General features: G+C 43.3%; 1 long non-coding RNA gene across 1 annotated transcript; it reads left to right on the forward strand.

Annotated features, from left to right (window-relative positions):
• The first annotated feature begins 9,986 nt into the window (after positions 1-9,986).
• LOC139361926 (uncharacterized) lies at positions 9,987-25,442 on the forward strand. The gene is made up of 2 exons (XR_011619924.1): positions 9,987-12,332; positions 23,910-25,442. It is a non-coding gene; the product is annotated as an uncharacterized lncRNA (long non-coding RNA).
• The last annotated feature ends 224 nt before the right edge of the window (positions 25,443-25,666 follow it).

The raw sequence follows: 25,666 nt of genomic DNA on the forward strand, positions 1-25,666 counted from the left end.
GGTTTGCTTCCCACAAATTCAAGAGCTTGTCGTGTCAACTTGATACAACTTTGGAGAAGTTGGAATCCGGCAGCGTCTTCCACCCTTCAGTAAAGTACCCGCTGCAGCCACTAAGTTAGCTCATCCCGTTGGTTTGCATCTTCTCATTTCCAAGAAAGTATTTCTTTCTCATGGTGTTACTAATGTTAGTTCTGGGATGAACTGAGGATATCTCATGTTTTCTGTACTTTCTATTTTTTTCTAGATTGCTTTGTTTTAGATATGTACTGGTTTTTATTTATTACTTTTTTAATCCTCATTTTTAGGGTAACATTGTACTGGGAAGGGACAATTATTATTCCAGTTCCCAATTCTAAGCAAGGCATTTTCCCCCCTAATTAATGCAGAGACTCTAAAAGAATTTCCCCCAGCCTGGCCAGCCATTGTAATGCATATACGGATTATTCACGTGGTAATGAGCACATTCGCCAGTTCTTGCTCACACATACGAATAAAAGAAACTTTGAATAAAGATCCAAATGATCATGCTGGGGGAGTGGGGAGGATATTCCCGGAATTTGAGGCAGTCAACTATATAGATTGTATGTATTTTGAAAATAGAAATATATTAGAAATATGTATAGAGGTTTACAGTAATTGTACTGCTCTCACCTCTCTTTTTTAAAAAAGAGCCCACAGGGTCAGCAACTTTCTGGCAAAATGGTCAGGTTCAAACATTTAGCAAAAGGAAAGGGAGCACAATATTTTGGGAAATAGAACTAGCTTTGAATAATTGTCACTGTCTGCATAAAACAAGAGAACTCCCGTTCCCCCTCCTATTCCTTCCTACCTCCAAACCAGATAGTTGAAAAATGAAAGTCAAAATATTTTGTTTGCAAATATAAATGCTTTTGATAACTACATCTGAGGGAAATGGTACATATCTTGTGCCATCATTCATTTGATTAAATTAAATGGTTCCCTGAGATATGTAATTTCATGGCTAGATTAATATTGAACATACAATATTTTAATAATAGTGTGATTTTCAAGGAGAGTAAACCCATAAACTTGCCCAGAGATGGTTATCTCATGGTGCTGAAGATAGTTGTTGTTTAGTTCTTTTCCTCAGGATATTATTCTGCTCAACGAAACCACTCAATTTCCAGTTAAATAGGGTGAATTTAAATGTTTTGTTAACCATATACACAGAATAGAAATGTGCAGAAGGATGAGAGTATAGTTTGTTCTTCCTGCAATTTTTTTCTCTCCCCAAACCACCCGCTCTCCCTCCCCGCATACTTTAAATAAAGAGCGTTAAAATATTTTGCTGAGCTGTAGTAGATTAGCAAGGTTTCTTGCCAATGCTGGGAAGCTGGTATTACAGACCATCCCAGGGGAAAATGGCTCACATTAACCACTAAATGAATATTTGACAAGGGCTCATTCGGAGGTATTATTACTATAAATGTGTCCCTACTGGACTTTTCAAGGGTCAAAGAGCAACGCTTCAATTAATTATTTAGACTGCTAGTAGATTTGGTGGTAATAGCTGTACTTATTTCTAGAAATCGACACATTCTTACAGTAGGAAAATCTCAGGAGAATCTTCTCCATCAGCAACACCTTGGATTGAAATACACGTGGAGCCCTGGCATTCTAAAGCTGACTTCTTCATAAAACCTTTCCCTGGGCTGGTAGGGGGTGGGGGGCAGAGAATTACAGTCTCTTTTTCTGTTTCACTGACTGTTTCTTGGTTTAAAAGAAAAGAAAAACAGAACATAATAATTTATCTTAATATCCACGTCATGTATGACAAGGTCTTTTAGGGATCTGCAATATGGGACAAAAGGGGAGGGTGCTCATTTACAACCTTTGCCTTTTCTAAGTAGAGATGTCACAGGATTTCAGAGACTCAGGGAGGCCCTGAATTTAGACAGGATGCACATTCCTGTTTGTCAATAAAATGCAAGTTTGAACGTGGAAGGTTCCATAAGCTGACTACTTTTAGTTCTAATAGTCTCGAGTAAATTGGGGTACAAGGTAGTCCCTCCTTCTCTCCCCACCTATTGGTCTGAACACTGCAAGGTGCGGTAGGGGGACCAGTGTTCCATTTCTGCCGTGTCATAGGTTCCTCCGTGGCCCTAGGTAAAATGGTAAGGGAATGATTTTGAGGGTAAGATTCCTTGACAATAATATAAGTTGAATGAATAAGAGATAAGCTGCGGGGTGGGGCGGGGGGGGTGGCGGTGGGAACAGTAATTACAAACCCAATTCATTCAGCTTTTCAGAACTTTTGTTGTGGGAGCTCCATTGACAGGTTTTGAGCTGCCAGTTTTCTCACATTAAAAAGAACTGCTCAGCGCCTCAGGGGGACAAGAAATACCGCTTTACTACATAGTGATGGGGTCTTCATTTAGAACCATTACAAGACGAAAATTAAACAGTGCCTTTGTGTGCAAGAGGTTTACTTTTCAACTGCTAACAGTTTATAGCTAACTGCTCTGAGATTGAAGTTTGACTATGGTTTGATCGCCTGATGATTGACACTGCTTATTTATTTATTTATCTGTTATAATTAAGAGAACTTTTCATCACCCCCACCCTGGTTTTATTTCTTGCTCTTGGAGAATTTTGTCAAATAGATCCTCATATTCTTCTTTGTGGAAGGAGTTTCCTTTGCTATGAGCTTTAGCAGAGACTTCAGTTCACATTCCCCAACGGACAACCCCCACCCCACACACCCACATTATTGCCTTAAAATAATTTGCATCTCATTCTCTGTTTTTTTCTGCTGCATTTTCTTGCTCTCCAAGCTAAGGCGGCTTTTCAGGCAGCAAGTAGGGTTGGAGATAGGGGTTAATTTATTTTTTTGCTTTGCTTTCTTTTTTTGACCTAAATTTGAAGAGGGCTGTGTGGATTTCCTAAGGACTTCACCTATGAGGTGAATCCCTTAAAGAAGGAAGAAGGGGGAGAAACTCTGACCTTTACTGTGAAAATATGGATACAGTCCAAAGGGACATAGCTTCTGGAGTTCCAGAGTAAGGAAAGCTGTGGAAGGAGCTTCCCAAAGACAGGAAAGTTGCCCAAACCTGATAATTAGTTTAGTGTCTTTCGTGGTTATTTTCTATTAAAACTTTTCTGGAAACCTAACATCTGTTACTACCAAGGGAGACTTGTAACCTCCTCTCTCCCTGCTAACAGTGCTGTCCAGTTTTATGATTCTTGTTTTCAGTTTGTCTATCTTGCTTCTGTGGCCTTTAGAAAATAATGGACTTGATTTTCTTATTTTGACTAAGGGGATTTCTCTTTGGAAGGGTGGAGTATTAAGATAGGTCTAAGATTCTTGTCTGTGGCAGAGAGCTCTCTTTCTCTATTCCGAGTTCAGATGGATTTTATTTTATACCTTGGTATAATGGTGATATTTCTGATTCCTTGAGCACTTTGCTCAGTTTCTCTCCTAAAGCAAATAGAATGTCCTCTCATTTCGGAATGCAAAGATATTTGCTTCACCTAGGCGTTTGAACTTGATACTTGTTCTCCTTTACAAAGAAGTGTCAGGTGATTTGAAAGCTGGAGGTGTCCTTCGTTTTATTACCCTAGTCTGCCTGCGCGTACAGAATGAAGGGTGCACTGTTTTGTATAGAGTTCGGCGCTTTGAACTATCATTTGCCTCGCTCTCCCAGCTTCCGCGCGGGGCACGGCTCCGGGCTGTGAGCGCGCCGGCCTCCCGCCGGCTGCCCTGGGGAGCGCGCAGTGCCCAGTGGTAAGAGCCGACGCGCGGGCAAATTGAGGCCAAGCTGACAAGCTCTGGCGGGTGGACCTGACGTCACCGCGGCCCGGGCCACGGCACCCATGGGGCTCCCCACGAAGGTGCTGTGTGGGGCTCGAGTTCTCTCTGTCCGGGCTTTGCTCAAACGGCCGCATTCCCTCTCCCTCAGTCACCGACCCGCGTCAGACAAGTATAGAAAGTCTCCCGAGGCGTTGGGGCCCTCACCACTTCAGAGTCCTCTGCCTCTTGCTCCCCAGCCCAAGCCCTCTCCATGTTGACCTCGTGACACGGGAGATGGTGTCTAGGCCCCAATTTCCACCCACATCAGAGATTGTCTACCCAAGGGGATGTTTGTCCCTGTTTGTGGCAAAGTTTCAGTATTAGTGATTTCGCTTGGTTCTTCCCGATTAGAGGCCGAGGACTGGCAGGGCTGGGGAAGCAATCTCGGATCCCTGGAATATTGGGCCCCTCTGGATTAGAGCAGGTAGGGATGGAAAGATACAGACCCTTCACTTTCCCGTTTGTTAGATAGGGATAATATATAGTTACCTCGAAGAAGATAATACAAAGTGCCTGACAAAATAGGCTTAATTGTTTAGTGTGACTTTCCTTACTGCCCGGCAGACTTAGGGAAGGGAAGCAGTTCTCATGTTAGACTACAGAGAACAATACAGAAACCCCGGTCCTTTCTGGCCTTCCTGGCTCTGGACAGCGAAATTAGCCTTGTTCATACTACACTTCTTACTTCTCCAGTGCTCTCTCTGGCTTAAGGTTTGCCTAGGAAGTTATCTTGCAAACTTGCCATCCCTGTGCATCGTCCTGAAGGGAGGGATCCCGACATTCCGGGCAGGACCCGCCCCCACCCGCAGAAGGCAGAAAAATAATTACTGTATTAAATAAGGAGCGCTGAATTCTTCCTGAGGGTTCTTATCGCTGGCGGCCAGGCCAGAAGCGGGACTGCGCCCCCACCCCCACCTCGTGACGTCAGGGCCTCAGGGCCCCGGGGATGAAATGATTCGTTTGACTGTTCCAGAAAGGGCAATCCGAACGCTTACAGGGCGAGGCCAGTGCAGCCCAGCTCCATCACCACTACCAAGCCCCAGTTTTGGAGGCTCCCGAGGCCCCTGGCCGCCCCCCAAGCCCTGTCTCCAGAACATAACCACATATACAAGTAGCCATAGTCTTCAGTACGTATATAGTCACGCGCACAACTCTCGTCACAGGAGCGCCCTTCTTCCAAATATATATGTTATTTAGTTTGTCAGCCACAATTTGTTGTGGGATCTGAATGAGTTGTTTCTGTTGTGTTTGTATGTTTTTGTTTTTAGACGGTCGACAAATTACAACAAATGCCTTTACAAAGCACACCATGGCTTTATTTAACCCGGTACAAGTTTCAGCGGCGATTTAAGAAATGGACTTAGAAGAGTTTTCTGGCTCTCATATTCAGCCATGGTTAGGACAGTTGTTCCAGCTTATCATTGCTGCACCAGTTCTATTTTCTCTTTCCCCTCCATTCCTAAGAATCTGTATAGCTTTTAAAATCTTTTTAGAGTCATGTATTGCTGAGAGAATTTCTTAGAACTGTGATTTAAATTGTAGATAAGAGGAAAGATAGCCGGACAGTGGAATGTGTGTAAATGGAATAAAATTATTTGTTAGGGAAAAGCACCTGCGCATTTCTGGATTTCTGGGAGATGCACTTCTCAAATTTTCTTTCCAATTCTCAAATCAATTTGATTTATTGAATGCCCTTCTAATGGAAAGGATCCTGGAAAATAGGCCTTATGTTCTGATATTGGTCCAGGATCTCACACAGTAATGATTAGCCAATATTTTGCATGCAGTCAGTTTAGTATCAGCTCACATCCAGGTCGATTTTATCACACTTAACAGCTCAAATCTGGGTTATTGCATAACATTAGAGTTTAATCAGTCTGGAATACTAAATGGCAAACCTGTCTTCTCCTTCTCAAGGTCCTCCTCCCTTTCTCTATTTCTCCTTCCTCCCACCTCCAAGGAAACTATCTTAAAATCAAGTTTCCCTTTGAGAGTTTGTTTACCCCAACTTCTGTTAAACTAGACTAACACGCTCTCATCAGCTTTCTAAACACTGTCTCATCAGCTTTGTGAAATGGTGCAAAAACATCTTGGAATCCAAGATGGCAAAATAAACTTGAGCATATGGGGGGAAGACTGCCTTGTTAAGAAATTGATTTAAATGTTTAGCTTACACTTCAGCCTCAATGCTTCCCTTACTACCCACTCTTACTTCCCTCACTGCCCACTCCTGGTTCTTGGGTACCCCACCTCTATTAGCAAGCTGGTTCCCCCAGCATAAATTATGAATGCATATCAACAGGCTCATCTGCTGTGATAAATCAGAGGCTTTTCTCTTTTGCGCATTTCTGCTTTTATTCTCATCAAAATGTCTTTCTGCCCCATGCTAGCAGCGTCTTTCTACAAACTTACTATCCCCGTATAAACTATGGAGATATATTCTCAATTGGAAAAATCAGGTAATTCCACCACCCACCCCCCCACCACCATCCAAGGAAGCCTTACAAGTTAAGGATACAAACTATTTCATGGTTAGTTGTATGAGCTTCCAAATTAGCTGCATATAAAGTATTTTAAGATTTTTTTTTTTTTTTGGCTGTCACTGGCTGGCAATACTCATTTTGTGTGTGTGTGTGTGTGTGTGTGTGTGTGTGTGTGTGTGTGTGTGTGTTGGTTTGAAAAGCAGGAAGAAATGTAATGAATTGAGTGCTGTCAGAGATGTCTTCTGTTTGAACAATCTGCGATGGGCTGAATGGCAGGGACTCCCTCATCCAGTGCAGGTGCAGTAGAGCTGGGGAAGGGGGGAGGGGGGCTCCCTCTGTTCAGTCAAAAAGCACCATTCTCCACAATAGACCACACACTGACAGCCAGCGTGACATCAACTCACACTTTCATACTTTTCCCCCCATCCATAGTTCTGAGTTCACAAAGTGGCCATACAGTAGCCTTGGTTAGGTTCCTTTAATGAACATTTTGTGGCTCCTATGACCAACATCGAAATCCGTGGAGCCCTGGGAGGAACAAATAGATTTTTAATCGTGAGTTCCAAACCAGAATGTATAGCTATAGATATTAAAAGTAAGCTGATCTCTACATTCTCTCCCAATGCCAATGCCCACAGCAACCCCAGATGATCTGAAAACTCTGAGTTAAAAGTTCTTCTAAGACTTCTTAGGTTCCAAGACACTGTTTCCCATGTCCTGAGAGAGATCAAACAGGAAAGGAGAGAAGGCACAAATTTTATGTATTTATTTAAATGTAAGAGCACCTCTAGTATTTTATTATGCTTCATGAGAGGGTTAATCCTACAAATTAATGAACATTAAGCTTGTGGAGTGGAGTTCTGCCCCCTTTTGAATTGGTTTTACTGGGAAGAGGGGTGTGGAGAAAAACAAGAGGGCTAGGAAAGGCAGCAACTGTTTTAAAACTCTGAACAATGATGCGACCGCCGTTTGGCTGTCCTGCTGCTGCTGCAAGGACTGGACCTTCCAAGAGTTTGTTTTATTTTGTTGAAGCCCAGGCCTTGATGCCTCAAGTTTTAAATGGAATTACTCAAGGAGGGCACACTACTAGACAAACTATTCTACTCAATTCCTTCATCCCCAACTCAGTCCCTACTCCTCTCTGCCCCCGCCCACTTGGCCACTTCTTGGTCCTGGATCTGAACATTTTAACTGAAAGAGGGAGGGGCGAGGAAAGGGCCAGGACAGTTCTCTCAGTGCCACGACTGCCCCTGGAGACATCACCGTGGCCCTGCCGCTGACTGATTCTCCCCTGTGCCTTGACTTGCTGAAACATCTCGCTGGGGAAAATTACTCCCTACTTGCTTACATGTGTGTATTTAAAAACACATGTAGCCTTACACATGTTTCATCACGGCAACAAAAAATATCAACATTCTAGTCCCAGGAGCAAAACGTTTCAATCATTCACCTAAATACTGTTCAGTAGATGGGGGCAGGAATAGGTAGACCTCCTAGGACAGCGGTTACAATACCCCTCTCCTCCGCATGGACACCTGGAATGCGGGGTCTGGCGGTGCGTGGCGCAGGGCGAGAAGATTTGATGTGTAGGGTAAGTAAAGGACAAGTTATTTAAAACCTCAAATAACACAGGAAAAGATGGTAAGAGTGCTGTGGAGCCCTTTGCTTGCTTGTGACTACGAGTCGCCAGGTGGCCCGCATTAGAGTATGCCTACGGCGCCTACTAACGTCTAGGCCTAGGAGAGGCGTCTCCCCGCCCCTCGACCCACAGCCAGCCGCCACTTGATAGCTAACGCGTCTTCCGGCCGGTACACACCCACAATTAATCTTTCTTATTAAAGCCTCCATTCTGTACCCATGGGGCGACTCAAACCTATTTAGATTTCCTTGGTTGGCTGCACAAATTTAAGTGGGCAACGAATTATAAACCTAATAACAGAGGACGAGAGAGGGTGATTTGAGTAGAGAAGACGCAAGATTCACTAGGGTCGTGAAGATGCTGCGGGCCTTGCCCACCACGGCATCTACTTCGGGTTGCACCCCAGGCTCTGAGAAAGGTAGTGAACCTCACACTCACACACTACACACAACAGGAGTACACACACTTGCACCCCTACCTCCTTTGCTCACAGGTACACTTGCGTGGAAATTGCCTCTTCCGGAGTTCTTATAAACCCCTCCCAGACAGGCAGGATTCTCAAGAGCATCGGAACCAGGGAACTTGCAGGGAACTAGGGAAGGTTTGCACTGTTTGGGATTAATTGAGAATAATTAACACTGGAGACCGTTAATCACCACTTTGCTTCTCTCTCCCTCCTTTCGGGTCTGCGGCGTCTGCCTTTTTCGCTCCCGCTGCCGGCGCGGGTATGCTGGTGAAAGTGAAGACGTCGCGGTAGCTGTCACCCAGTTCGGCTGTACTTTTTTAAACGCTCGCATATTGTTTGATTACTAATTCGAGTTAATATGATCTTTATGGCAACATAACAGTGGATAATTGGCCTTTTTTTCTGAACAACAATGTAAATCACAATCGCTTTATTATTTAATAACGTCAAACGCTTCGTTGGATTGGCCCCGACCGAGAAGACCTTTTCTTTCTAGACAGTGTTGTGGAGGAAGAACAATGAAGATCTAATTGTGGAGATTTCATAAGTTGGCTCCCGTAAATGAACAGCTTAGATATGGAAGTTCCAGCAGATGTGGGTACTATTAGCCTCTACAAGCTCTACCCCCAACCCCCATATACGCAGTCCAAACACTCCATTGGAGGGCTTTTTTTTTTTTTTTTTTTTGTGGTGGTGGTGGTGGTGGTCCGCAGATCCTAGCAACCACCTAAAGTTTCCAGTAGTAATTAGAGCTTTTATCGGGCTTGCTCTTCAGCCCTTTATATTGCCGATTTAGCGTTAAGGCATTAAGTCCACACACCAAATTAGCGCGACTCCCAAATAACCACAACCACTTATTCTCCCCTTCCCTCATTTTGGTGATTGGACACCAAGAGCACGGGCCTGGGACTTTTGGGGGGGGGGGGCCGTTTACTTTGTTTTGATTTGATTTTTAAAACGGATTCGCTATCGCACTGTCTTGGAATATACTTGTTTCAGGCAGAGTTTTGTAAGGGACCTGAGCCATTATTTTGCAAACGCCTGGAAGAGCACACGAAACTCAGAGAACTACAATGCAGACGACAACGCTTAGAAGGAATGGGTCCCCGCTGCTCGAATGAAAGATTAATTACATTTGCCCCAAAAGCCCCAATTCTAACGGTCTCTATCGCGGCTTTTGCCGTCACTGGAGGACCGCTGTCTCTGGGGTCTGCAGACATCGGAGTCCTTTGCAAATGAAGAGCCCCCACCATTTGGAATTCGGGTCAAGGAGAAAGACTCTGAGCCTGCAGCAGTTTTTGTTTTTGCGTGTGCCCGCCTCTCCATTTTATTCAACTTCTTCTGCCTGTCGGGAAGCAGAACAATCGCTCCCCACCCACCCCCCTCCGCCACGTTTCTAAGATAAACAGGAGGTGCAAAATGCTTTGCCTGCACACGCGCCCTCGTGGCCCAGTCTTCCTGCCACCCCCAGCGCACCGGGCCATGCAGCTGTCTCCCAACCAGACCTGGGAGAAGACATCCCCCCTTCTCTCTTCCCACCTGCATTTAAAAACCATCGCATTGACTGCTCTAGAGTCAGGTTCACAGTTTCGGCCCTCCATGCCACCTTCCAGTTTCTTCCCAGTCCACTCTCTCTCTTTCCCAGGACCTAAAAAGTGACGGGGAGAGAGTGAAGAATTGGAGAAAGCAGCAGATTTTCAAAACGTATCCCCCCGCCCCTACCCCCCACCCCCATCTTTTAAAGTAGTATGTTGCCACAAGGAGTGGATTTGGGAAACTTTCCCTAACAGGAGTTGGGCGCAGTGTTATTCTTCTCCATGGGTCTGCTGGCCTCCCCGCCCCCGCTGGACAATGCGTGCTTTGAGACTCGGTGGCCTGCAGGCAGCGGGAGACGAGGGGACTGGGCAGCCTTCCTCCAAGGGGCCCGCAGCTGGGAGAGCGCCAGGCAGGGAGCAGAGACAGGGAGACGAGCCACGCAGGAAGGAAAACCATGAAAGTGCCATTTTTTCCCTCAGCCTACACAGAGGCAGGCTTTGAGGACCTAGGGGCAGGGCAGTTGGGGCGGGGGTTGGGGGGCGGCGTTGAGAGGTTTTGCGTGTTCTTTTAGCCCCTTTCCCCCAACTGAAACATTTTATTTTGGCACATAATTATGCACCCTAGGTTCTCCAACCTCCTTGCCCTCAATCTTGGTAACCTGGTCTTTGGTTAATAATATCACAACTCGGGGCTTTAACGCTCAGACCCGCTCCAGGCCCCAGCCTCCGTATTCTCGGAGCCCTCCACCACTGATACCTCTCACGGAGTGCGGCGCCCCAGAAAAAGGCTCTTGGCCAGGGCCTCTGGGACATTACTTTCTAGTTTGTTTTGTTTGTTGTTTTTCTCCCAAAGAGACCACCACCACCCTCATCCTCTATCAGGCAGCATTTAAGAGAGGACCTCTGAGATCGGCAGAAGCCCTCAGACGGTTGCCATATTGGTGGAAGCGTTTGTCTGATGTTTTAAAACGTATACCAAACGGGGCGTCAGGGCCACGTGCTGTGCCTTCGAAAAGCCGCCGCGGGCCCTGCCTTTCAGAGCTGCGGAAGCAGGGGCTGGCTTGGAGGGGGCGCTGAAACCACCGGCAGGCGTCAGGGGCCAGCGCTGAGCTGCAAATCTGGCCGCAGCGCTGAGTGAAGCGAATTATCTGGAGCGTGTTTGATCTGGGACTGCGTAGTCAGCTTCTGCTTTATTTGTTTGTTTGTAATCTCATATTTAGCAAGCCGGGACGGTGGCAGCAAGGGAGAAAGGACGGGATGGAGGAGGGGGCTTCGCTGTAACCACACCCCTTCCTAATGAGTTAATTTCCATACTTGCGCCTCCCGCATCTAGCGCCCTCTTTTTTTTTTTTTTCTTCCTGACGCCACTGTGCTGTTGCGTCTTGCGCAGCGCAGACACCTCCACTCTGGATTGAAACGAAAAAGCTCGCGGTAAGAGCAGAAAATTGGTCTATTGATACATTCGCTCCGAGTGTTGATCTTGGCAGCACCGGTAGCCGGTTAATTCCCCCACCCCGCCCCCGCCAGTGGGTCGCACGCGGATTGCCGAGGGCTTGCGGGCACTCAGGCAGACGCAGACAGAAACCCACATCGACTCCCGCCTTTCCCCGCCTCCAGCTGTCAGAGACCCTCAAGTCCCTTTCTTTTTTACCCAACTCCGGATTATTTTCCCCCTCAAGGTGAGGGCAGTGAGAGCAGTGAGGGCACAGTCTGCATAAAAAGGGAGAAAAAAATCGCAAACGAACGAACCAAAAGTGAAAGTTTCAAACTAGATACCAGACCTGATGAAGAAATATGTAATCTCGAACTCGAGGGAAGGTGCTGACCCGAGTGGGTACTTAAGAGAGGGAAGGAGGGAAACTGAGGTGGTGAGATTATGTCCACAGTACGGGTCGGTTAAAAGTTGTAGTAAAGAAGTTTTGGGAGGGCCCTCACTAGAAACTCAAGGCGGGTTTCAGCTGATTTAACCTGGTTTCCTACACATTTTTGCGGTAATTCTGCTCTGGAAATTGGCGAAAGAGACAGACCTTTACAATTGCTCACCGCTCCCTGCCCCCACCATCCTGCTTACTTCGCGAAGCGCATTAGGATGTGGGCTCTGGCTTGGGCTCCAAAATAGCTTGCTTGTCAATTGCGAGCTGTAGCAATATCAAAGTGAACTGTCCCAAGTAACTCTTGTCTAGAAGCTGGGAAGAAGCTTAAGCAGCTCGCTTTAATGATGATTTGTAGCTCGGCGAGGGGCACGGACAGCAAACACCCCGCAGGTGTGTGCCGTAACACCATCATCCGGACTTGAATGTAGATTACTCTGGCGATCGTTTGATCGGCTCTTTGAAACCCTTTACAATTGCCTGTGACGAACGGCCAGTCTCAGTTTTTCTCTGAATAATCCCTGAGGGTAAGTCCTCCAGGCTTTTAAAGAGCTCTAGTATTTTTTTTTTAAAGAATAAAAAGAAAAACGTTCGATTTTAGTTTAGACCTCGTCAACTTTTAGTCGCTAACAGGCATCACTCAAGCCAGTCAATACTTAATGACCGTTAGTTACCTTTACTGTCTTCCTAGAAACCATATACATATGTGTATATATGTATGGATGTGTTTGTATGTACCTACATACATACATTGTGTTTATTAAAAGGAGAACAATGTTATTTATTTCGTTTTCTTTAGTTTCACACCTCCTTGTCTGTTTATAGAGGTGTGCATGGGTGTTTATTAAAAACTTGCATTATTATTAGTGATGCCATTGTTAATCTTGTCTTAATGCCTTCTCTGTTCTCTCTGAATTATACCTATTCAGTGGGAGTTAACTTAAAGGTTAAAGCTTTACAAAGTAAAACTAGAGTTTAACCCCCTTCAACACCTTCACACCAACCCCCGTCACCAAAATGAAAATGTAGTGCTGTTCAGCCTTTAATATTTACTTAGAGTATTTACGTAAGGGGAGGGAAATGAACTTTTGTCTGAAACATACAACAAGCGGCACTTTGATTTTATAAAATAAATGTCAACAATTGCCAGGGCTTATCAAACTGGGGTAGGGGGTGGGGGTGGAAGTGCAGTTGGATTAAAGGCCCATTCCTGCCACTTCAGACTACAAAGGGTTACCCATAAATAAGTGCCGAATTTGCCTATTGCAAAAGTTTTCTTGGTGCTTTCTAAGTCACAACAGGGAAGGGGGAAAGCTGTCGTTTATTATCCAGTTCTGGGCAGGAGCAGACCCCAGTACCAAGGGGCTCTTAGCTTTGGCCGGCAGAAGAGGGTAGCCTTTCAACAGCAGCCCCCTTTGTTCTCCTGATCTCTTTCCCAATTTCAAGCTTCACTTGCACATCCCAAGTTTGTGTGTTAATGACGCTATTACCATCTGGCTCGCCCTACTTTCCAAAAGATATAAATCTCCCAGCTCCATTGCCTGCATTATCATTTAAGTGCCACCATAGCCAGAAGAAAAAGATGCTTTCAAGACTCCAGATTCTCTTGCACTTACTGCCCCTGGCATGGCTCTTCCACTATATTTATAGACTATACGTTGGGGGTGGGAGTGCTCCTTGAGAGACCCGACTTCCCAAGAGCTGTCCCTCCAAACCAAAGAAGACATGCTTTTGGGTGAAAAGAAAGGCATCAAATGAATTTTCCCTTAAAACATTTTTGTTTTGTTTGCAGCAAGCAGAATAGTATGTGCCAACATACTTTTATGTGCTTGTGGCTTCCTTTCTCTCGCAGGTTTGTAAAAGTTTCGGTGCAACTCCCAGACATTCAAGATGTGCCACTCTTTAACCCTATTTTGAGCGGGAGAATAGATTTGTTTTTCTATACGAGTGGGGGCAGGGGTGAAGGGAGATAAAAAGAGCCCTGTGAAGCAACTTTTGGGAGTTGGGCATCCCTTCTAAACCCTCACTTTTAGTAGTGCCCGCATAGATGTGTACGTGTTGTATGATTTACACACTTCTAGTTGTAGATCTAGATCCACCTCTCTCCTTCAATTCTTTCCTGGGCAAAGTAATCGGTGATTTCCCTGTTTTGAGCACAAAAGTTGAAAAAATGCAACAAAAGGAGTGGGGTTGGCTTGTGCATGGCTCCACAATGACTCCATTTAACTGTCCAGGTCCGAGTGAATAGAGGAGAGCAGAGTCTGCCTCTAAACGCGTGGGCTTTTGGTTCAGGCCCCTCGCTGATTTGAATAGCAAATTTCCCCTTTGCGGGTTTCTGAACTGTTCGCGCTCTTGGTCCGTCATATGTGGGTGCATCTTTCTCCGTGTGGTGCCTGCTCTTCTTCCTACTGTTATCTTCACAGAGGCAAGTTCCACTAAGATAAGCCAACCCAACAGGTTGGAAGAAGAATTGGAAATATGAACTTCCCAGGATCTTAAGGGAAGCTCTTAAAATCAACAGGATTTGAGTAGCATACCCCTGCCCCCTTAAAAAAAAAAAAAAAAAAAAAAAAAAAAAGTCAAACAGAGAAAGCATCTTTAAGGAAAAATATATTCTTTTTGAGGAATAACAAAATCACTTATTATATATTCCTAATACTTTGTATGAACTGAGCACAGAAGGTGTCCACAACAGTGATTAATTTATATCACACTCGTGTAGCTGTCTGCATGCAAAAGCCACATTTTTCTTTCTAGTTCACTTTCCTGCTTTTTTCCCCCAAACTCAAACAAGATCTTGTTTAGAAATTTGTATCCCTACATTTTCCTCTTGAGAACATTATCGAGTTGATATGAACAAATTGCAGAGGATATACCGTTTAAGTAAGATGCACTTTTAATCACTGATCATTAAAATGGTTATGTTAAATATACTCAATTACATGCATGACTTAACTCTAACAGTACTTTCTATTCTCCCAGCTGCTCACGTATTCCTTAACGATAGTCTGTGGTAGAAACTTGATTATGCTGAATCCATACATTTCGATGGATTTCATCAGCCTAATTAATGCCTCAGTGTGGTCCTGGGGTCTGAATGAACCCTTTACTATCGTTTGAGGTTAAAGGCAGTGTTGGAATGTAGAAGGTTTTTTTTTTTTTCCTTAGTTACTCCCGGGGTACTTAGGGATTCCATTAAGCAAGGTGGATAGCAGTTGTTAAACAGACTATGTGAAACAAGAAAACCCATCCAAATGGTAGAAAAGTGAGGCTAATTCTTCATTCTTATTTCACACCAATACTTTTGGATTCCATAGACAATCTCCAAATACTTAGTAAAGTGGAAATTACCATCTTCCGTTAGATCTTAAAACTTTACTAAGAAGGAAAAGTTGAAAATAGATTTACAACTGATGGCTAAATACATTTTGTTTTACTCATCAAGACTGCTCCTTCTCTTCCTGTTCCCATAACTTTTAGACTACTTGCCCCCTCAATTTCAACTTTCATCTTTCACAAGGAAGCACTCATGGCTGGTATTCAACAGAAACTCAAGTCACCCCCAAGTGGGTGACTACATTTTGTCTTTTCAGGTGTAAATTAACATTTGAATACAACTCAACCTTACTGACCCCTACCACCACCACCAATCCTTTCTCAGCAGAGTTGCAGCTAATCTGCACCTCCACAAACGGCAGCATAGATAGAAGTCAAATTTCCCAGAATCCATCCCCCAGCCGAAAGACCAAAAAGTGCTTGTATTGCCTATGAGATAAGTCCTGATATCTGCACTTGTCTAATGAAACACCTGTGGAAAAATACCTTTCAAGACATGTTTCCTTGGTGGTCAAGAAGAGATAGAGGAAGGAAAAAAAAAAGATGAAGTATCTTGATTCTTTAAGAAATGTTCCAACTCAGACTTTGAGTCCCTGAGTACAAACTGTTACTGTTCACCCAGCAGAACTTCCTTCATGCAAGAGATCCACTGACACAGACTGTAGTTGCAGAAGGGTAACACCATACATCCATAGAGATCTGATGGAACTGGAAGGATTTTAGACCTATAACCAAATTACTACCTTGGAACTTTGTGCTTGTTATGCTAATGTAATGATTTCTGTAGTAAGGGTATATTGCAAGGTTGGAAATTACGTTTTTATAATGCTTTGTGTAATGACAGACATTACACAGAAGAGACACATGTGCCAGGATTGGGGCACAGTACTTTTTTTTTTTTTTTTTTTTGAGATGGAGTTTTGCTCTTGTTGCCTGGACTGGAGTACAATGGTGTGGTCTCGGCTCACTGCAACCTCTGCCTCCTGGGTACAAGTGATTCTCCTGCCTCATCCTCCCAAGTAGCTGGGATTACAGGCACCTGCCAGCATGCCCAGCTAATTTTTGTGTATTTTTAGTAGAGACAGGGTTTTACCATGTTGGCCAGGCTGGTCTTGAACTCTTGACCTCAGGTGATTTGCCCGCCTCGGCCTCCCAAAATGCTGGGGTTACAGGTGTGAGCCACCACACCTGGCCAGTGGCACAGTACTGACAAATGCTGGAGGCCATTTAAAGAGATAAATGTAGACCTAGATACGTTTCTAAAATTAAGCTGAGAATGAGCTCAGGGAACTAGATAACAAAGCAGATGCTGCTGGCCAGACCATTGCAAGGGTTAAGATGGTCTTGCAACCCCCACCTTTTCGCTGAGATCTAGTGGAGTAGCAGCACAGCACATTGCTCAATCCTTTGGGATAGATTCCTAGGGAAAGAAAAAGAGAGAATGTTTCATAAATAGTACCGCAAGAAAGCAGTCATCTCCAGCTCATGGTTTCTGTAGTGTTAAGGTTAGATTGCAGAGGGTCAGAGAAAGCAATATTTCCTGCTGGGGGTAGAGGAGAGAGAAAGTGTGTGCAAGTATAAAGTATGTAAATAAATAAACGTTGGTTTTGTTTTTTTTTGTTTTGTTTTTTTTTGTTTTGTTTTTTTTTTGTTTTGTTTTTTTTTGAGGCGGAGTCTCACTCTGTTGCCCAGGCTGGAGCACAGTGGCATGATCTTGGCTCACCACAACCTCCAACTCCCGAGTTCAAGCGATTCGCCTGCCTTAGCCTCCTGAGTAGCTGAGATTACAGGCTCCTACCACCATGCTCAGCTAATTTTTTTTGTATTTTGTATTTTTATTTTTATTTTTTTGAGGCAGAGTCTCATTCTGCCAGCCAGGCTAGAGTACAGTGGCATGATCTCGGCTCACTGCAACCTCCATTTCCGGGGCTCAAGCAATTCTCCTGCCTCAGCCTCCTGAGTAGCTGGGATTACAGGTGTGTGCCACCACGCCCAGCTAATTTTTGTATTTTTAGTAGAGACAGGGGTTTTACCATGTTGGCCAGGCTGGTCTTGAACTCCTGACCTCATGTAATTCACCTGCCTCGGCCTCCCAAAATGCTGAGATTACAGGCGTAAACCACCACGCCTTGGCCCAATGTTTTTGTATTTTTAGTAGAGATGGGGTTTCACTATGGTGGCTAGGCTGGTCTCGGACTGCTGACCTCGTGATCTGTCCACCTTAGCCTCCCAAAGTGCTGGGATTACAGGCGTGAGCCACCCCGCCCAGCCTGAACCTAAAATATTAGAGCCATATATGCTGGGGTTATCAGTACATCCCTTATATTCAGTGCTTCATGTCTCTGTGCTACGTGATTAAGAATGCAGGCAAATCATTGAACTTGCAGTATTGACCTTATGTGATTTATATCTTGGAAATCGAGGACAAGCTAGCTTAATACAGCACATTTACAAAAATTAAATACAACTCTGCAGTGTGTAAGACTGGGCTGAGGTTTAATCATTTCCCTTAATTGTAAATGAGGCAAATTCACACACTGATCAAGCATCCAAGAAGTAAACGTGTTTTCATCAGTCATCTCTCCTTAATGGATAATCAGAGGTCAGCCACTCCCAGCCTGGATATTATGTGCCTAGTTCTTACCTCCTCTCTTCCACCTCCACAAATGACAGCTGCTTTAGAAATAAATAACTTGGTTTCTGGATAGGTTTGGGGCTCTTTGGCATGCCATAATTTCCAAATGTCAACTTACAGTTATGGAGAAGCCTGTGGGCTATGATAATGGATAAACTCTCGTGTGTAAACAGGGGAGTTTGGAGCTAGAACAAGGTTGCCAAAAAATAGCCTCAGTGTGTTGGGAGCTTCTAAGATCTTGAGAAATGAAGCCAATTTGAAATATTGGCTTTTTATATTAGTCCAAGTTGTCCCATTTTCTTCTAGAATTGAATAAAAGCAAAATGCCTGGCCTGATGCAGTGGTTCCCTGATGACGACTGAACTAGAGGTGGTATTTCTTGATTCAGCCCAAAGATCCTACTGATGGTGGATTTAGTAGATGCAGCCTCCAACAGCTTTAGTTTTAGAAAAGTTTTACACAGGCCGAGCGCAGTGGCTCAAGCTTGTAATCCCAGCACTTTGGGAGGCCAAAGCGGGTGGATCACGAGGTCAGGAGTTCAAGACCAGCCTGGCCAATGTGGTGAAACCCCGTCTCTACTGAAAAATACAAAAATTAGCCGAGTGTGTTGGTGGGCGCCTGTAATCCCAGCGACTCGGAAGGCTGAGGCAAGAGAATCACTTGAAAGCAGAAGGCAGAGGTTGCAGTGAGCCAAGATCACACCACTGCACTATAGCCTGGGCGAAAAAGCGAAACTCCGTCTCAAAAAAAAAAAAAAAAAAAAAAAAAAAAAGTTTTACCTATCCATACTTTGAAGTTATAAACTGAATCTGTGTCACTTAGGTTGCTATCATCTGATTCCCCTCTAGGCATTTCTTTGTATAAATGGGCCCATGCAGGCAAAGTAATGTAACTAACTGTAATATTTAACACATAAACTCTCTGACAGAGCAAATTGATAAATCAGAGAATATTTTTACATTTGGTGTGTACATGATTCATAGTATGACAAGGTCATAAGCATTTTTAGCAGGGTTCTTCTGAAATAAATTAAGGTATTTATTACATAATCTAATCCACTAAGTGGGGTAGATTTTAGGGTAGGGCCACCCAGTAACACCTTAAAAAATACCCTCAGTGAAACAAGTCATTAGTTTAAGAGTAGCAGAGTAGTGTATTATAGATAAAAGTGGAGAGGATACAGATATGGATACAACTTCCTCATGCTCTCATGTGATATAGTGACATTTGTGTGTGGCAGATTGTAGAGACAATACTGAGAGTTCAGCAAGAAACAGTGGCATTGAGGCAGATAAATGGTTTGCTATAGTTTTATGGTTTCATGTTATTTATGATGAGATGCCATTCAGTTTCTTTTGAGCTGAAGGATTTATCTACTGCAGAAACCCTGCTCATGTTGATAGAAATGATCTAAGTCTTCAAAGGACAGGTGTTTAGTTTCAGATTTAGACTCTAAAATCCAAGCCTGAATTGCTTATTGGTTTGGGGAAGGAAACACTTAATTTGAAATTCTGATATAAACTGTATGGCAGCAAACTTAGTTGAGCCTAGAAATAGCTTTAAATCTCAGATACCAATACGCTGGCTCTTGCATTACTTATTTATGGAAGAAAAAAAAAGGCAACACTTGGTCTCTAACCAGGAGAAAAGCCTATTGGAAGTATTTCAGTCATTCTCAGCAGGTCAGTCCTCAGCAGTTCTTAGAGACCACAATATTTAAAGCCGTCTGGGTAGTTCTGGTCTCATGTCATCCAAACAGCACATTTTCAAACTCAGAAATGCCAGATCGTGTTATTTCTGTGGCAGAGGGTTGCTTAGGATCTGTGACAGCTGAGATTTTCCTATCGATTATGTGACAATGCAGTTCATCTATAGAGTTTAGAGAAATTTGAAAAGCCTCCACTGTAACAAGAAGACCCTTAATTCAAGTGCTGTGTTGTATTTAAATGCAGAAGTCAAAATTCAAGTTAGAGGAAATGGAAGTGTGAATTAAATTTTGAACCCAAACTTCTGTAGTTAAATCAACCTCCTAGGAGGGCTGTGACTAATAATATAATTTGAAGTGTTACGATCGGGTAACTGGATTTGTAAACTAGGCAAGAAATCATATCTTATATAATAAATGCATATTTGGATCCATGTATGTGTTTAAAATTGCTCCTAAATTTAAAGCACGAAGTGAGTCTAAAACAGGAAAGACAAATCAAAAAGCACTCTTGTGACTGTGTGTGTGCTGGAGGACAGAGAGATGTGGTTGATTATAGAAGCACTAACCTGCAAACACCTTGAAAGATGTCTTTCAGATGTGTCTTAAGTTCTTAACTGATATAATATGCATTCATTTTTCAAATGCATTCACAGGTAAAAATGTTATTTTTTATATTGTTAATTCTTTATCTGTCACAGAAAATGTACAGGTATATGGAAGTAACTAGATGTCTAATACATTCCAGGGGCCCAGGATTTCAATCAAAAGCAAACCTGGGTAATGTGACTGTAAATCAAGGGTGCTTGAGACCATAGAAACACAAACCCAGAAGGGTTAACTGGAGGAGAGGGAAGAGAGAAGCTCCTCTGTGCAGTTTATGTGAGTGACAGGAAGAAAGGGAGCAAGAGCTAGAGCAAGCAAGCAGGCGCCCTGCAGTCCTCACACTGAAGGCATTCCCTTGTTGTGGGGGGACACATTGGGAAAACTGCAGCCTAGGCTGTGGCCTGCACCTTGCCCACCCAGCCAGCAGCTCTTCTTGCACCTGCTTATTTATTGCCTGAAAGTCATCCAGCATGTCGAAGGTGTGATTATTGACAATATGTCAGCCTGAATTTGTTGCTGGCAATAACTTTTTTGTGAAGTTTCACTCTCAGGCACTTGAGTTTTGGGATTAGAAAAGTGGTGATGGGACAGCATTATGCTATGGTCTGCTTTTCATTTAGACACAGCCCAGGCAGACAGAAGGAAACAGAGCATTAATCCAACTGCAGTCACCCCAAAGCACAGACCATTTGGATCCAGAAGAGAAACTGGTTCTTTCTACAAGCTCTCCCATTCTCCCTGGGGCCCTTCACAGCCCTCTTTGTGGCTGTGCTTTCCCTGGTGAGCGATTATGTATAAGAAGTAGGGGGTCCTCCATATTCTGCCCAGCCACCCCCTTATCCTTTACAAAAGTTAATGTCTTGGACCTACAATTCACTTGGGCAGCCTGGAACTGAGACTCTGAAGTTGTAAGTCTTTTGCTTTGTTTTGTTTGTTTGCTTTTTAGTTTTCTGTTTGTGGATATGGGTCCTGAATCAGCGCCCTCAAAGTTGAAACCTTTACCTTTTGGTCCAACCTCTTCCCTTCCTCTCATCGGGGGTAGGGGAAGATGGTGGCCAAAAAGCAGGCCTGTCCCTTGGTTAGGGCAGCTGGGACAGCTGCTCCAGAGCAGCTGCCGTACCTCACCCTTATTTCCTGACAATCATTAAAATTCAATTTCAAAGTTTCTGTCTTTAACAATTTCCTAAGGGGCCTATGAAGGATGCCAAAAGGGTGGGCCTCCTTTCCAGTGGCAGTGCTTTGGCAGCAAGTAGATGCTGGTCAGGTTGCCGGAGGCTGTGCCCTTCTCACAATAGTCCTGTGGAGAGTGTCTAGAATGGAACACTGCAGGAACAGCTCTGGGAAAGTTTTAAGGTGGGCCAAGAAGTGGATAAGACCAGAGCTCTTCCCTTAATTAGCGTTGCTCCTGAAGTACAGCCTTCCTGGTCCTGGGGTGGAGCTCAAGTACAAACCTAGGGGAAAGTTCTCATACTTTAATCTCATAATTCCTCATTTTCTTTTCTGCTCAGCTCACCGACTTCTCAAACCTTGATTCTAAAAAGAAAAATAGGCCGGGCTCAGTGGCTCACGCCTATAATCCCAGCACTCTGGGAGGCCAAGGCAGGTGGATCACTTAAGGTCAGGAGTTCGAGACCAGCCTGGCCAACATGGTGAAACCCCATCTCTACTAAAAATACAAAAATCAGCTGGGTGTGGTGGTGCATGCCTGTAGTCCGAGCTACTCAGGAGGCTGAGGCAGGAGAATCGCTTGAACCCGGGAGGTGGAGTTGCAGTGAGCCGAGATCGCACCACTGCACTCTAGCCTGGGCTACAGAGTGAGACTCGGTCTAAACAAAAAGAAAAAGAAAAAAAGATTTGTATATCTGAAAGTTCCCTTCTACCAAGAAGCTTTCCTTAACACCTCTTTTTCCTTTGGGTGGGGAAGTCGTCTATTGGGCTAAGGCAAGACAACTAAAATATTTTGAGAAATGGAAAAATACATGTGAATGTACAGCCTAGGTAGCTGTGCCTCATCTGCACATTTTGAGTGAAGGTTGCCCAGCAAATGCTATTCAGACTCACCCTCAGAGGAGTTTCTTATTCCCTGCTCCCAAAATTTAACATGTGATTAGTACCAAAATATGCCTCCCTTAACTAATAAATACCCTCTTGAATCTATGGAAAGGAAACGGCATTTCTTTGAAATTCTAGATGGGAGTTAAGGACTACCTGACTACTCTTGCCTTCACCTCTGAATCACTTATAACTATCTTGTTAAACACCCCCCTCCTTCCCTAGAGAGCCACTGATTGGCCCCTCAGCATACCTAGTACTTTTCCTTCTCTTCTCAAATTCTCATTCCTTACCCTTTTCTCTTTTGGAGTCCCCCAGTAAATTTTCAGAATTAAATCACGATTTTTTCGAAATGCCATGAGAAGTTAGAAAGGGAACTTTGAGACAGCACTAGAAATACACTAATAGAGAGTACTATTACAAGGCCGGGTGTGGTGGATCACCTGTAATCCCAACACTTTGGGAGGCCAAGGCAGGTGGATCACCTGAGGACAAGAGTTTAAGACCAGCCTGACCAACATGGAGAAACCTCGTCTCTACTACAAATACAAAAATTAGTTGGGCATGGTGGCATGCACCTGTAATCCTAGCTACTTGGGAGGCTGAGTGAGGAGAATTGCTTGAACCCAGGAAGCAGAGGCTGCAGCGAGCCAAAATCACACCACTACACTCCAGCCTGGGCAACAGAGCTAGACAGTGACTAAAAAAAAAAAAAAAGAAAAAAAAAAGTACCATTACAACTGAATGCAGTAGACAAGTCACAGTTTGGGGTATCAGCAATTAATTGCACATTTTTATACCGTCTTTTTTTTTTAACTTCATTTTTAAGATCCATTGATCCTAATAGATATAAGTTAAACCTGAAGTAAATTAGAGTAATGTTAAAGAAAAACTAGATCAAGCCTTCCTGGACTGGCAGCCCTCCTATCTTACGTAGCTCATGGTTATTTGGATAGACTTTTTCATAATACTGGTAGCAGAGACAGACCAACACCAAAGCCCCACTTCTTGTTACTTAATTACAAACCTGGTAGAATGGGGACTCCATACCTACAGAAACTAGTCAGTGCTTATTAACCACAACAGATCAATAAAAACAATTAGCTGGAGAAATAATATTAACAACATGCCCTTGTTACCATAAGACATAAGTTCCTGAGAAATTTGAAGTTTCCAATAGCACATTTCTGCTTATGTGGTACCTAAAGTTGTTTCCTGGAAGTGAAATTTGAATCATTTGCAATCATTTTATATCCTTGCCCCAGAATGACTCTGTCTTAAAGGCTTTGAATATGTCTACTAGTATGGGCTTTTAATATTCTCTACCCTAGTGAAAAGACTACATATTATAGTAGAGAAGATACTAGGTTAGAAATGCCAGCCAGGATCTAGGTTCTAGTTCAGGCATCTAACGAGTATTTTGTGTGTAAGGCAGTTCATGCTTCTGGCCTTCAGAATTTGCATATGTAAAGTAAAAACATGAGACTAGACAATCTCTTAGATTCTTCAGCCCCCACATTCTGTACTTTTGTAACATATTTGTGAATTTTCAACCTAAGAGAAGAGCCAGATCCATAAATTTCTGAATAAAATACTTATTTCATAGTCCTTTTAGTAAAAATGTATGCAAAAGACTGAAAAAATGATTTTTGTTCTTCTCTGGGAGAGATTCTGAACTGGACTGGAGGAAACCAAGCTAAGAGACTTGACATTGTTTTCTTTTGTACAAATGAACCATTGCCTTATACTTTAACTTTTTTTCCTTTTCAGATCCAACTTAGAAATAATGTTTCATTCAAGATAAGGCTCGTGGTTTAGGAGATTGTGACCTGGCTTGCATCATTCTAAGACTTCTATCATCGGTTTTCAAAACCCAAGGAGGACCTCATTCTCTGTGTGATAGTTCCTCATGCTTTGCCAGCCACTGGGTCTTTAAGGAAGCTTGCCAAGAGTTCCCAGCTGGGAAGGACAGTTCGAGTTCATCATAGACAGTGAGCTGGCACCACAGTTTAAGTGACTCACCAACCTGGTTGTCCACTTCAAAATGTCAAGAACCGCACTATCTAATTGAAAGAACTGTGTTTTAGCAAAGTGTAATTGGATCGCATGGCAAGATCATCTCAAACTATGTCTCTGACCTTGCCTTTCAGTGGCTGTTTGGAGCACAAGAGGAGAAAGGAAATGATTCCTGAATTACATATTGCTTTTAAAAATTAAGATTAATTAGTGGCCGGGCGCGGTGGCTCAAGCCTGTAATCCCAGCACTTTGGGAGGCCGAGACGGGCGGATCACGAGGTCAGGAGATCGAGACCATCCTGGCTAACACGGTGAAACCCCGCCTCTACTAAAAAACACAAAAAACTAGCCGGGCGAGGTGGCGGGCGCCTGTAGTCCCAGCTACTCGGGAGGCTGAGGCAGGAGAATGGCGTAAACCCGGGAGGCGGAGCTTGCAGTGAGCTGAGATCTGACCACTGCACTCCAGCCTGGGTGACAGAGCAAGACTCCATCTCAAAAAAAAAAAAAACAACAAATTAAGATTAGTTAATAAATACTTGGTTTTATGTTCATTCCATTGTAGGAACTTAATGATTATTACAAAACAGTCAAAATAGGTCATAGCAAAATGAACATTTAAGATTAGGTTAAAACATTCCTCTGAAATTTTAGTATTCACTTTTGAAGCATCAATTACTATATTATATGAAAAATGATATTTGAATCAAAGACATTGTTTTTTCATATAGCCACTCCTTTCTAAAATGCAAATCCACCCTCCCCTCACCCATGCTTTATTATTTATACATACACACACCCACAGACACACACAGAGCCAGCACCCAAATGGTAGAGGAGGTCCTTTCAAGACTTCTAGGACCTGGATCATGTAAGTAGTAGATGAGAAAATGAAGTAAGAGGTATAGAGCAATAACAATAAAAGTCAATGATTTCATTTTACAAAAAGTCATTGTGTAGTACTCAGATATTTTTAAAAGCAAGTATTATTATGACTCAAGTATATCATACTTCTAAATTATTATGATTCTCATCTAATTTCAAGCCACATATAGGAGCCATTTGAAAGCATTTTGTATTACAACCTATCAACAAAAATCAACTAATAGTTTTATAATGTGCATAAATTTACCCCATGGGGAATTAAAATTTTTATCTGCAAGTATTTCTATTGTTGTGAGACTTTAGGACAAGACAACATTTGGTATTAACATAGAAGAATATTCTATGGCTTTTTTAGCTTTAATGTTCATTACTCTAAAATAAAGTACACGTGGTATTTTTTTCTTCCTGGTGTTCTCTTATTATACATAGAGTATTTTTGTTTGTTGTTTTTAATGTATACATTATTTTTATTAAGTCATTTGGTAAAAGATAAAATATATACTAATAGACTCTTGCTTTTCTCCTAATTTAATTATTTCAAGTCAAGCAAAATTGGGCACTTTTCTTTCAGGAAAAAAAAAATATTGAGCATGATTTTGAGGCAAAATGATTATTTACAGCATCTTTTC

The sequence above is a fragment of the Macaca nemestrina genome, chromosome 2 (genome assembly GCF_043159975.1).
Source record: "Macaca nemestrina isolate mMacNem1 chromosome 2, mMacNem.hap1, whole genome shotgun sequence".
Lineage (NCBI taxonomy): Eukaryota > Metazoa > Chordata > Mammalia > Primates > Cercopithecidae > Macaca > Macaca nemestrina.